This window comes from Sarcophilus harrisii, chromosome 5, assembly GCF_902635505.1.
Source record: "Sarcophilus harrisii chromosome 5, mSarHar1.11, whole genome shotgun sequence".
Lineage (NCBI taxonomy): Eukaryota > Metazoa > Chordata > Mammalia > Dasyuromorphia > Dasyuridae > Sarcophilus > Sarcophilus harrisii.
In genome coordinates this window covers 214556468-214571829 of record NC_045430.1, presented here as the reverse complement: position 1 = coordinate 214571829, position 15362 = coordinate 214556468, and positions in this window count along the sequence as shown.

The window sequence follows — 15362 nt, the reverse complement described above, 5'->3', positions numbered from 1 at the left end:
GCAGTATTCTTGGAGGATTTATTTTGGGTTCTTTTTCAGGAGGTGAATGGTAGATTTTTTCAATGACTATATTATTCTCTGGTTTTGGGATATCAGTACCATTTTCCTAGATCATTTCTTGCTATCCAGAATTGTTTTGAGCATGGCTTTTAAGTAGTCCAATAATTGTTAGATTATCTTTCCTGATATATCTTCCAGATCATTTGTTTTTCTGCTAAATTCTTTTACATTTTCTATGTTTTCATTTTTAAAATGTTGTTTGAATGATTCTTCATATCTCATTGAATCATTCACTTCAAGTTGTCCAACTCTAATTTTTAATGAATTATTTTCTTTGGATAATGTTTTTTAACCTCCTTTTACGTTGTCCTTGTACTTCTAAAGGAGTTGTTTTTTTCCCCAGTGGATCTCCCCCCGCCCCAATTCCTCAATTCTGTTTTAATGATGTTTTTCTCTATTTTGCCAATACACATTGTTGTTTTCTTCCATTTCTGTGCTTCCTTTCCCAAGCTGTTGCTATTTTTCCCCTTAAATCTTCATAATTCTCTTGCATAGCTCTCATTTTTTCCCCCATTATAATCTTCCGTCTCTCTTTTAAGATCCTGTGTTAACTCTTCTTAGAGATTCTTTTGATCTTGAGAATAGTTCTTATCCACCTTTGAGGCTTCATGTTTAGGCATTTTGTCATTGCTATCTTTTCTGGGTTTGTATTCTGATTTTTTCTGTCATCATTGCAGCTTGCTATAATCAGGGATCTTTTTGCCTTTTTACTTATTTTTAAAAGATGAGCTCTGTTTCTAGAGAATAGGGGAGATTCTCCCAACCTTTGTTTTTTCAGGGAGATGAACTTTTCACTGATCTTCTTCTTGGCTTGAGCCAAAGGTAGTATAGGCGTTCTTACTATTCTTGGTTGTCCTGGCCTAGTCCTACCTGTTATGCATGGGTTTGCAGCACACAATTTGCCTTCTGTGATTGAATTGGAAGTCTAACAGCTGGTCTCCTGATCTACTGGCCATGTGAAGTGGTACAGAATTGCCATCACTGCTATACCTTGGCTAAGAATCTCTTGCTAGATTCCCCAAGCCAGGCCTCCTCTGAACCCAAACTAGGGCAAATTGTTTACAATTTACAAACTGAAAGGAGAGGATGATCACTGTTTGAAGCTTGATCCCATAAGTTTTGGCTATAAGAGGGAATAGCTTAATCATTCAGTTGGATATAGACATTTATCTAACCCTCTAAAGAAGTAGGAGGAAAAAGAAGAAAGGAAGGAAGCAACAGGATAGAAAGGGGACAGACACACTAGGGGGAAAAGTAAAAGAAAGGGTGAATGGGGTGAGAGAAAATAAGGTAGTGATCAGAGTGAGTTAAAAACATTACTATAGAAGGGGGAAGGGTGATAGGAGATAAGGTAGTGAGTGGGATGGGGAAAACAGGACTAAGGACTGGGTGGAAAGAAAGGATAAAAGTATATACAGGGGAGAAAATAGGATGGAGGGAAAAACAGAGGTGATAATCATAACTGCGAATGTGAATGCATTGAACTCCTCCATAAAATGGTAATGATTGGCAGAGTGGATTAAAAAAAAAAACATAATCCTACAATATGTTTTTTAAAAGAAACACATTTAACACAGAAAGACAATAAAAAGTCAAGGTAAAATCCTGGAACAGAATTTATTATGCTCCAGCTGAAGTGAAATAAAAGCAATTATTAAAAAAAGAAAAAGTAAAAATAAATCTTATTAAAAAGAGATAAGGAAAGAAGTTCATCTTGATAAAGGATAACATAAATAATACAAAATATTTATGCACCAAGTGATAGAGCATCCAAATTCCTAGAGAAGATAATTAGACAGTTACAGGAAGAAATGATCAGCAAAACTACACTAGTAGAAGACCTCACACTTCCCCTCTAACAGTTAAACAAATCTAATAATATAAGGAATCAGAATAAATAGGAAATTTTAATAAAATTCTAGAAAATATAGGTATGATAGACCTGTGGAGAAAATTGAATAGGGACAGAAGGGAATGTACCTTTTCCTCAACAATACTTGGCACATTCACAAAAATTTAATATGTCTTAGGACATATAAACCTCACAATAAAATGCAGAAATGCAGAAATAGTAAATATTTCCTTTTCAGACCATTATGTAATAAAAATCATTTTTAATAAAGGGCCAGAAAAATATAAACTCAGAACTAATTGGAAATTAAATAATCTAATCACCAAAAATGAGTGGATCAACAACAAATCACAGAAACAATTCATAATTTCATCCAAGAGAATAACAATAATGAGACAATATACCAAAACCTATGGCTTGCAGTTAACGCAGTTCTTAGGGGAAATTTTATATCTCTAAATAACTATATAAATAAAATAGAGAAAGAGGAGATCAATGAATTGGGCATGCAACTAAAAAAATCTAGAAAAAGAACAAATTAATAACTCTAATTAAATATAAAGTTAGAAAATCTGAAACTCAGAGAGTAAAAAAATTGAAACTATGACAAGTATTGAACTAATAAATAAAACTAATTATTAGTATTATGAAAAAAACAACAAAATAAATAAAGCTATGTTTAATTTAATTAGAAAAAGGAAAGAAAAACAACTAAATAACCAGCATCAAAAATGAAAAGGGTAAATTTATCACCAATGGCAAAGATATTAAAGTAAAGATTGGGAGCTATTTTACCCAACTATATGGCATCTAGTCTGACATGTTAATCAAAATTGATAAATATTTATAAAAATATAAATTGTATGGATTAACAGAACAGGAAATACATTATTAAATAGTTCCATTTTAGAAAAAAAATTGAACATTTGTCATTTGTGTCATATGACATATGTCATTAATGAATTCCCTAAGAAAAAATCTTCAGAGCCAGATGTATTCACAAATGAATTCTATCAAACATTTAGAGAACAATTAATTCCAATACTATGTAAAATCTTTGGAAAAATAAAGGAGTAGTCATATTTTTCCACGATGCAAATATGGCACTGATACTTAAACTAGGAAGAGCCATAACAGAGAAAGAAAATTACAGACCAATCTTGCCAATGAATATCAATGCTAAAATGTTAAAAAAATATTAGCAAAGAGATTACAGCAACTTATCATCAGGATAATACACTATGACTAAGTGGGATTTATACCAGGAATGCAGGACTGTATCAATATCAGGAAAGCTATTACCATCATTGACTGTATCAATAATAAAACCAACAGAAATCATATGATAATCTCAATAGATGCAGAAAAAAGTTTTTGATAAAATGCAGCACCCATTCCTATTAAAAACACTAGAGAAGGGGGCGGAGCCAAGATGGCAAAAAGGACACATGCATCCCTTAACACTCCCTTTCCCTCAATCTATTTTAATGATATTCAACCTCAGAATTAGTGCTTGATTGTCAAAACTCATGAATATTATGAGTACAACAGAAGATATCCTCAAAAGTCTCCAGAAAAGGTCTGTTTTTGCTTATGAGCAGGGATGGAATGGTGGCAAACCAGGCACAGACCTCAGGAAGGTAGTGAGAACATGGGAAACAGTGCATGCTGAGCAGACCAGAGGGGAGCAGGGTGTGGTTTTTGCCAGTGAAAAATCTGTGGGGAGAACTTTACCACAGTGTGAACTACTTTGCCCTAGCAGCAAGCCAACAGTTCAGCAGAGAAGTTATAAACACATGGGGTAAAGACTATAACCCCCAAAGCTAGAGTCTCTTGGGACTTGACCAAACCCACCTAGCATCCAGAATGACTCATCATGATCCAAGTGCAGCTGCAGTAGTTAATCCCAGTTTAGCCCGAGTTGCTGCCTTTCCATTGCTGCTGATTTAAGGACCTGGTTTCAGGTCCTAGTACAGCCAGTGAGTGCTGTCCCACTGCCCCTTCACTGCCACTTCCTGTCTGTAGAGACAGCATGGAAATACCCCACTGCCCCTGATAAGAAGACCATAGGTTTTTGTTCTTTTTCAAAATTTATTTCAAAATGAGCAAAACAGCAAAGTATGCTCTAACTATTGATAGCTTTTATACAGAAAGAGAGCAGACTTCAAACCCTGAGGAAACTAAAAACATTTTGTCTCTAGATCCAACAGTGGATATGATCTGGTCTCCCTCACACAAAGCTCTCATAGAAGAAATTAAAAAAGGATACTTAAAAGAGAACTAGATGAAAAATAGAGAAAGGAAAGGAAAGTTTTGCAAGAAGGCCAGGATGAGTAATTAAAAGATAGAGTGTATAAAGAAATCAACTCCCTGAAAAACAGATTTTTTGTGAATTGGAAAAGATGAACAACTCCCGGGAAAACAGATTTTGTGAATTGAAAAAGGTAAACAATTGCAAGGAAAACAGAATTTGTGAATTGGGAAAAGAAATAATTCTTTAAAAAATTTATTAAAATAGAAAAAAATTCCAAAGAACAAAACAACTCATTTAAAAACTCAATTGGACAAATACAAAAAAGGAACAAAAATAAATGAAGAAAATAATTCACTAAAAATCAGACCTGAACAAATGGAAATGCATGATCAGAAGAGACACCAAGAATCAGTCAAGCAAAACCCCAAAAAAATGGAAAAATGGAAAAAAAATGTTAAATGCCTACTTGGGAAAACAACAGACCTGAAAAATAGACCTGGGAGAGATAATCTAAGAAATATTGGACTCCCTGAAAATCATGATGAAAAAAAGCCCAGGCACTATTGTTCAGTAAATCATCAAAGAGAACTGCCCAGATGTTATTAACACAACAGGCAAAATAGACAATGAAAGAATTAATTGATCACCTACTGAAAGAGATCACAAAATAAAAACTCCAAGAAATATTGTAGCTAAATTCCAGAAATATCAGACCAAAGAAAAAATACTACAAGCAGCCAGGAAAAAACAAACAATTCAAATACCGTGGAGCCACCATAAGGATCACTCAGGATCTAGCAGCATCCATATTAAAGGACTGAAGGGCCTGGAATCTGATATTCCAAAAGGCAAAAGAACTTAGTATGCAGTCAAAAATAACTTACCCAGCCAAAATGAGCATTTTTTTCTTAGGGAAGAAAATGGATGTTCAATGAACCAGGTGAATTCCATTTATTCCTAATGAAAAATCCAGAGTTAAACAAAAAGTTTGACCTTCAAATATAGGACTCAAGAGAAACATAAAAAAGTAAAAAGAACTCTTGAGAACTGTATTTCTGCTATGGGTATACATAAAGAGTATATGTATAATTTGATTTTGCTGTTACAATATATAAAGGGAAATAGAGGTGGAAAGGAAATTGTACCAGAAAAAAAGGGAAAAGTGGAGAGAAAAAGAGGGAAACTACATCTCACAATGAGGCAAAGGAAAATCATTATATCTGAAGGAATGAAGAGAGGGGGATGAACATAGTGTGAATCTTAACTCTCATCAGATTTGGCTCAAAAAGAAAATATTAGACATATTTGGTTTACATAGAAACTTCTCCCACCTCATTGAAAAGTAGGAGGGGAAAAATGAAAAGGGAAAGAGTTAGGGTAAATAGAAGGAAATACAGAAATAGTAAGGAAAAGGCTTAAGAAAAGGAGAGAATTTCCAGGGGGAGGGAGGGAGGGATTCTAAAGAAGGAGGGCTGGGTGAGGCAAGTGATGCTCATAAGTCTAATACTGGGGAGGGGAGTAAGGGGAAAAGGAAAGAAAAAAGCATAAATTGGGGATAAAAAGATGGCAGAAAATACAGACTTAGTAGTTTTAACCATAAATGTGAATGGGGTAAATTCCCCCACAAAGCAGAGACAGAGCAGACTGCAATAAAAGACAGAATCCTACTATATGTTGTTTACAGGAATCACACTTGAAGCAGGGTGATATATACAGAATAAAGGTAAAAGGCTGAAGCAAAATCTACTATGCTTCAGGTGAAGCCAAAAAACAGTGGTAGCCAATCTGATCTCAGATCAAGGAAAAGTAAAAATTGATTTACTTAAAAGAGATAAGGAAGGGTACTATATCTTGTTAAAGAGTAGCATAGATAATGAAGCAATATCAATACTAAACATACATGCACTAAGTGGTATAGCATTTAAATTCCTGAAGAACAAGTTAAGAGAGCTACAAGAAGAAATAGAAAACAAAACTATAATAGTGAGAGATCTCAAACTTGCACTCTCAGAACTAGATAAATAAAACTACAAAATAAATAATGAAGACGTTAAAGAGGTAAATAAAAGACTAGAAAAGTCAGGTATAATAGAGCTTTGGAGAAAATTGAATGGAGACAGAAAGGAGTACACTTTCTTCTCAGCAGTTCATGAAACGCCTACAAAAATTGACCACATATTAGGACATACAACTTCAAATTCAAATGCAGAAAGGCAGAAATAGTAAACGCATCCTTCTCAGATCATGATGCAATAAAAATTACAATCAATAAAAAACCAGAGGAAAATAGACCAAAAAGTAATTGAAAACTAAATAATCTCATCCTAAAGAATGATTGGGTGAAACAGCAAGTTATAGACACAATTAATAATTTCACCCAAGAGAATGACAATAATGAGATATCATACCAAATTGTGTGGGATGCAGCCAAGGTGGTAATAAGGGGATTTTTTTTTTAATCTCTAGAGTTTTACTTGCATAAAATAAAGAAATAGTAAATCAATGAGTTAGGCTTACAACTAAAAAAGCTAGAAAAAGAGTGAATTAAAAACCCTCAATCAAAGACTAAATGTGAAACTAAAAATAAAAGGACAGATCATTAAAATTGAAAGTAAAAAAAAAAACTATTGAATTAATAAATAAAACTAAGAGTTGGTTTTATGAAAAAACAACAAAATAGATTAAACCCTTGGTAATTTTTCTTAGAAAAAGGAAAGAGGAAAATCAAATTGTTAGTCTTAAGAATGTAAAGGGAAAAATTTCTACTAACGAAGAGGAAGTTAGAGCAATTATTAGGAGTTACTTTGCACAACTTTATACCAATAAATTTGATAACTTAGATGAAATGGGTGAATACCTTCAAAAATATAGGTTGCTCAGATTAACAGTGGAAGAAGAAAATTGGTTAAATAGTCCCATTTTAGAAAAAGAAATAGAACAAGCTATTAATCAACTCCCTAGAATATATTCCCAGGATCAGATGGATTTACAAGCAAATTCTACCAAACATTTAAAGAATAATTAAATCCAATGCCGCCTAAACTATTTGAAAAAAAAGATAGTAAATGAAGGAGTCCTACCAAATTCCTTTTATGACAGAAACATGGTACTGATACCTAAACCAGTTAGGATGCAAACAGAGAAAGAAAATTGTAGACCAATCTCCCTAATGAACATCAATGCAAAAGTCTTAAATAAAATCTTAGGAAAATATTACAGAAAATCATCTCCAGGATAATACACCAGGCTTTATACCAGGAAGGCAGTGCTGGTTCAATATTAGAAAAACTATTACCATAATTGAGTATATCAATAACCAAATTAACAAAAAAATATGATCATCTCAATAGATGCAGAAAAATCATTTGATAAAATCCAACACCCATTCCTACTACAAAAACATAAAAGTGTATAGAAATAAGTGGACATTTCCTTTAAAAAGTCAGTAGCATCTGTTTTAAGACCATCTGTAAAAATCATATGTAATGGTGATAAACTGGAACCATTCCCAGCAAAATCATGAATGAAATAAGGTTGCCCACTATCACCATTCCTATTCACTATTGTATTAGGAATACTAGCTTCATCAATAAAAGTTGAGAAAGAGATAAAAGGAATTAAAGTAGGTAATGATGAAACCAAATTATCACTCTTGGCAGATGATATGATGGTATATTTAGAGAACCCCAGAGAATCAACTAAAAAGATATTAGAAATAATCCACAACTTTCGCAAACTTGCAGGATACAAAATAAATCCACATAAATCATCAGCATTTTTATACATCACTAACAAAATCCAACAGCAAGAGATAACAAAGAGAAATTCTACTTAAAATAACTGTCTATTGTATAAAATATTCGGGAATCTATCTGCCAAGGGAAAGTCAAGAACTTTATGAGGAAAAGTACAAAAAACTTTCCACACAGATAAAGTCAGATCTAACCAACTGGAAAAATATTAAATGCTCCTGGATAGGTTGAGTGATTATAATAAAGATGACAATACTACCTAAACTAATCTATTTATTTAGTGCTATGTCAATCAGACTCCCAAGAAACCAGAAAAAATATCTAGAACTAGCTGAACTAGAAAAAATAACAACAAAATTCATCTGGAAGAACAAAAGGTCAAGAATTTCAAGGAACTAATGAAAAAAAATCAAATGGCAGTGGCCTACCTGTATCTTATTTAAAACTATATTATAAAGCAGCAATTACCAAAACCATTTGGTATTGGCTAAGAAACAGACTAGTTGATGAGTGGAATAGGTTAGGTTCACAGGACAAAATAGGCAATAACTATAACAATCTAGTGTTTCACCAACCCAAAGACAAAGGCCTTTTGGATAAGAATTCATTATTTGACAAAAATTGCTGTTAAAATTGGAAATTAGTATGGCAGAAACTAAGCATTGACCTATACTTGATACCGTATATCAAGATAAGATCAAAATGGGTTCATGATCTAGTCATAGAGAATGAGATTATAAACAAATTAGAAGAACATAGGATTGTTTATCTCTCAGACCTGTGGAAGAGGAACAAATTTGTCACCAACGAAGAACTAGAGGTTATTATTGATCACAAAATAGAAAATTTCCATTATATTAAGTTAAAATACTTTTATACAAATACAACTAATGCAAACAAGATTAGAAGGGAAGCAATAAACTGGAAAACAGTTTTACAGCTAAAGGTTCTAATAAAGGCCTCATCTCCAAAATATATAGAGAATTGACTCTAATTTATAAGAAATCAAGCCGTTCTCCAATTGATAAATGATCAAAGGATATGAACAAGCCATTTTTGGATAAAGAAATTGAAACTATTTCTAGTCATTTGTAAAGGTGTTCCAAATCATTGTTGATCAGAAAAATGCAAATTAAGGCAACTTTGAGATACCACTATACACCTGTCAGATTAGCTAAGATGACAGGAAAAGAAAATGATGAATATTGGAGGGGGTGTGGGAAAACTGGGACACTGATGCATTGTTGGTGGATTTGTGTATGGATCCAAACATTTTAAAAAGGAATTTGCAACTATACTCAAAAAGTTATTAAACTGTGCATACCCTTTGTTCCAACAGTGTTGCTACTGGGCTTACATACCAAAGAGATATTAAAGAAGGGAAAGGGACCTGTATGTGCAAAATATTAGAAATATTCCACAACTTTCGCAAACTTGAAGGATACAAAATAAATCCACATAAATCATCAGCATTTTTATACATCACTAACAAAATCCAGCAGCAAGAGATACAAAGAGAAATTCCACTTAAAATAACTGTCTATTGTATAAAATATTTATACAATAGACTATTGTATAAACTATATGTTTTTTGTAACTCTTTTCCTAGTGGCTAGAAAATGGAAATTGAAGGGATACCCACCACTTGAAGAATGGCTGAATAAATTGTGGTATATGAATGTTATGGAATATTATTGTTCTATGAAAAATGACCAGTAGGATGAATACAGAGAGGGTTGGAGACACATAAATGAACTGATGCTAAGTGAAATGAGCAAAACCAGGAAATCATTATATACTTCAACAACATACTACACCATGATCAATTCTGATGGGATGTAGCTCTCTTCAACAATGAGAAGATCCAAATCAGTTCACAGAACCAGCTATACCCAGAGAAAGAACACTGGGAAATGAGTATGTACTACAATATAACATTTCTACTCTTTCTGTTACTGTTTGCTTAAAGTTTTCTTTTTTTCTTCTCAAGTAATTTTTACTTTCTTTCTAAATCTGATCTTTCCTGTGCAACAAAATAACTGTATATGTATACTTATATTTTATTTAACATATATTTTTAACATATTTAATATGTATGGGACTACTGCCATCTAGGGGAGGGAGTGGGGGGAATGAGGGGAAAAGTTGGAACAGAAGTTTTTGCAAGGATCAACCTTCAAAAATTACCCATGCATGTGTTTTGTATATAAAAAGCCATAAAAAAATAAAATAAAATAAATACACTAAAGAGCATAGGGATAAAAGAGCTTTCTTTAAAATAATAGGCAGTATCTAGCTAAAACCAACAACAAGTATTATTTATAATGGAGATTAACATCCCCAATAAGATCAGAGCTAAGATAATGATACCAATAATGACCATTAATTTTCAATGTGGGATTAGAGATGTTGGCTTTAGCAACATAGAAAGAAAAGAACAAGAAATTAAAGGAAGTAGATTAGAAAATGAGGAAATAAAACTTTAACTCTTTGCAGATGATATACTTAGAGAATCCTAGAAAGCTATCCAAAAAACCTACTGGAAACAATTAATACTTTTAGCCAATTTGGAGCATATAAAATAAATCCACACAAAACATCAGCATTTCTATATATTACTGATAAAGCTCATGTAGACAAAATAAATTTAAAAATAAATCTACCTGTTAAAACAAACCTAAAAACTATATGAACATAATTACAAAACATGTCTTACACAAATAAAGTCAGAACTAAAGAATTGGAAAAATATCAATTGCTCATGGTTAGAATGACATAATAAAAATGACAATTCTGTCTAAATTGATTTACTTTTTCAATGCCATACCAATGAAATGGCCAAATAATTGTTTTATAAAACTAGAACATAATAGCAACAAAATTCATCTCAAAAAACAAAAGGTCAAGAATATCAAGGGAATTAATAAAAAAAAATTAAAATATGGTGGCTTAGCACTACCAAACCTAAAACTATATTATAAAGCAGCAGTCATTAAAATAATTTAGTACTGGCTAAGAAAACAGCAATGGATCAGTGCAATAGATTATATACATATGCCACAATAATTAAGGCTCTTACCAATCTAGTATTTGATAAATCCCAAACAGAACTCAATATTTTACAAATACTGCTTGGAAAACTGGAAAATAATAGCTTACAAATTCTGCATAGACCTACATTATCTCATACAAAAATAAAGTCAAAATGTCTATATGATTTGAGCATAAAGGATAATACCTTAAACAAACTAGGTAAACAAGAAATAATTTGCCTATCAGATCTTTGGAGAAGGGAGAAATTTATGACCAAATGTAAAGTATGACCAGGCTAACTCCCTGAAGGCCTCAGCCACAGCCATAGTCAAGATAAGTAAAAGTCCTTGGTTTTTAGGGGGAGAAGTGAAGGAGACAGACAAACTTCCACAAGCTCACCACCAACTTCCCTTCTCCTGATCCTGCTGCAAAGTGAGTCTGGCTCATCTCACACCACCCTCTAATCCTTCCTATGATTATCTGTATACAGCAAACATGGAGCCAGCACGGAACAATGAGACAAGTCATTTTCCCAAACATATGCTAATAGAATCATTGCCCAATAGGTAATTAGCCTTAAATGCTCCATTTTCTGATTCAAGCACACCTTTTAAGAATTTCAGCCCTTTACAACCAAAGAAGACCATAACTGTTTTGGACAAAGTTGATCTGAATTAAAGTTTGATTATCTCTACAAGGCAAAGTTCTTAATGCTTATGTATTTGATAATCAAAATAAGTGTATGCAAAAGATACTACCATTATTATTATGTTCATTTTACATGTAAGGAATTTTTACTTCAGGGAGCTTGTAATTTCCCAAAGGTAACTGATTCCTCACTTTCATTTTGAAAAACATTTAAGATCCTATATGTAGGATTAGGGCTAGCCATCACAACATCATTTTAAGTGGTAGTTCTCCTGTTTTCATTTTAGAGGCAGCTAGATGACCAATGGACAGGATGCTAGGCCTGTAGACACAAAAACTCATTTACCTGAGTTCAAATTTTACCTCAAACTTACTGGCTTCATGACCCTGAACAAGTGACACTTTCCTCATCTGTAAAATGAATTAATAATAGTACTGACCTCTCAGGGTTATTTTGAAGAGTAAATGACATAATATTTTAAAATAATTTGCAAATGTTAAATTTTTTGCATGCTCATTATTTTATCTGTTTATCTTCTCATATGTTATGCGTTTCTCAACCTTCCACGAAAATGAAAGCTCCTTTAGGACAAAAACTACTTTGCACTTTTCCTCATGTTTCTATTACAATGCTTAAAGCTTAGTAGATGCTTATTGAATTGAGTTGAGGATTAGCTGTGTGGTTTTAAGTCTGTTTACATATAATCATGAGTAATACCTGCTCTTTGATATGGGGAAGCAATAATTTATATAATTTCTATGGTGCTAAGAATTTTGCAAATATCAACTCCTTTGATTCTCACAGCAGCCTTCTGAGTTGGGTACTATTATTATCCCCACTTTATAGTTGGGAGACTGAGGCAGAAGCATTAAGTAAATTGTCCAGAAACATTAAATAAAAACAACTAGTAGGTGTTTGAGGTGTTATTTGACCTTAAGTATTCCACAACTTGTCAGTGGTGATGTTATATTAACTCTTGGGAAACTCATATACATAATTGTATGTATGTATGTATATGAATATATATGCATACATACACACACATGTGTATATGTGTATGTTGGGTGTGTGTACATGTCTTTTGTATTCTCATACTATCTTTGCCAGAGTGCTCAGCCAGTGTTTTTTATATGCACTGAACAGGGGGGAATAGAAAGGATATCCATAGCCTGTATCACCACATCCACGTTGTTGCAGACTTTTTGTAAGCTTGTTTGGCCATTCATTTTACTCTCCCCTATGCTGTATCCTTATCATTCTTATTCTCATCTTTATCAAACAGGTTTAGCTGATAATCAAATAATTATTCTGACCATAGCATATGACATGATTAAATATCTCTGCTGCCTAGATCCCAAGACAAAAAGACATCCTCCTTTATCCTCTATCCACAAAAATCCTGAAGATCATTTTTGAAAGCTATAAAAATCACAACTATCCTTCTCTCCTGCTGTCCTAACCCAATGCTAATTATGGGAAGCCATGATAGTAACTAGAAAAAAAATATGTATTAGGGAATATATAAGAAATAAAAGGTATTATCCTGTTGCTACCAAAATTTAGACATGGAGCTCTTGTCTTAGGAATTGGTAATGTGGCCATGGCACACTGTCACCATCTGGTGGAACCACAACTTAATTGCAGGGTCAGATTTTTAAGAAATTGAAACCCCCTTTGAAGTAAACAGAAAGTGAAAATTTGAAGTAATAGCACTTGTGGCATTAAGGTACCTCCCTATTTCACTCCCACATAATTTTATTTGAGGGAAATGATTGACTAACTGTGTACTATCCTATCCAAAAACAAGATAGTCTGTTTTCACCCATTCTGTCCATTTGCCAACTTGAAGACATTTATAAAAAGAAATTTAAATGTGTCTGTACAATAAAAAAAAAAAAAAAAAAAAAACACCATTTTCTTTCTTCAATATCTGTTTTCAGTCATCGCATTAGAGAAGATTCAGCTTTCCTGTAGTCCTTCAGTTATGATTCATTTTGTGTAACAATATTTCACATCCCACCTCTAAGAGTATCTTCAAATCCTATTTTGTCACATTCATTTTCAATGTTTTCTCATATATGAACAATGAGAGGAAGCTACTCAGCAATTTCTCTCCTCAATTTCCCTTACTGGTTTAGATAAGCAGTTTTATCAGACTAGAAACATTATCATAATTGTGTGAATGGGTAAATAGAGAGGTACACAAAGATAATCCAGGAATGTATTTTACAGAGATGAGTAAAAGCTGAGAATATTAAAGTGGCTTTTAGAAAATAGAGCAGGAGAGAAAACCAGCAGGGTGATAATAGAAACTCAGATTGAGATACAACATTTGTAGGGGTATGTCTTGAAGATGTCTGCCAATCTCATTATGATATGTCTATTTAGCAAGTCATTGGCTTTTAAATAATAGCGAAAATCAACAGATTGTTTTACTCATCACAAAGGGTTAACAAAACATTTTTGAACAAAATAAAGTATCTTTAGATATATTTAATATGCCTCTGTGGAGAATCTGGCCTCATAAAATATTAAATTTGTAACATCATTTTAATTTTCAAACTTAGGAAATGAAATATTTAAACACAACCTTGAAAGCAGAGGGGGAAATATTATTAATGATAGTAGAGATTAATTGCTTTTACATTTAGTGAAAATTGTAACAATTATCAAGGAAGTAAACTTTTCATGTTTACTTAAATGCCCATTTCATCCTTCTTTAGCTGCTTTTAATTGTCTCTGTGCAGATTTTATGCTCATACATGTATATGTAAATATCCATTCACACACACATATACATAACGTATATATGTATATACACATATAGATAGATATAGAAATATAAAATTACTGATTGTCTTTATAAGCATAACTAGACTGGGACAACTCAAACATGTCTTCTTCATCCCTCTTAGACTATATCCAAATTTTAGATCTGCCATTTATTATTTGTGACCTTAATCAAATTATTTCATCTTTCTTTTCCTTGGCCATATTCATGTACCTAATAAATGTAGAGAACTGAATTCAGTGTCTGGTGACTAACTCTTCTTCACTTCTACATCATTCCCCATTTACCTGGACTATATGCTGAGTTCTAAGAATATGATGTCTCTATATTTTTGTATATTTCAATACATAGATATGCTTTTTGCCTTTAAAGTCAACGAAGAAATAACTGCTAGGTTAAGTGACTAATAACTGCTAGGGTATAATGGTTGGACCACTGGACCTGGATTAAGAGGAGTTCTAAATTGAACTGATAGGAATTAGAAAACTTTTATGTAAGAGGCAACAAATTGAAAAGAATAGTTTAGAAACCTTACAGTAATGGGTAAGAGGTAAAGGGAACAGAAGGCTGGGAAATAAGCAATTGCAAGTAAGACTAATCACTTTTAGATATAAAGTTAGGTAAGGTATGATTCCCAAATATGTTATAATTCATTGGGGAGAAGGAGGCAGGGATAGCAGAGCAGAACATGATAAAAAAGACATAAAATATTTTAACCTATGCAAATACTCCATATATTCATACATACATACATACATACATACACATAATCTTTTAACATGATGGAAAAAATAAGACAGATTCTAAGATAAAAGGCCAATCCTGAAAGAGTGGACAATGTGTGTTTAGTGTAGAGATGGCATTTGATTTTGTCAAACAGTAGAAAAGAACAAAGCATATGGAGGACTTTTCAAGCACAGGAAAAAGCATAAACAAAATAGTTTCAGATATACCCATTATGTTAATGCTAG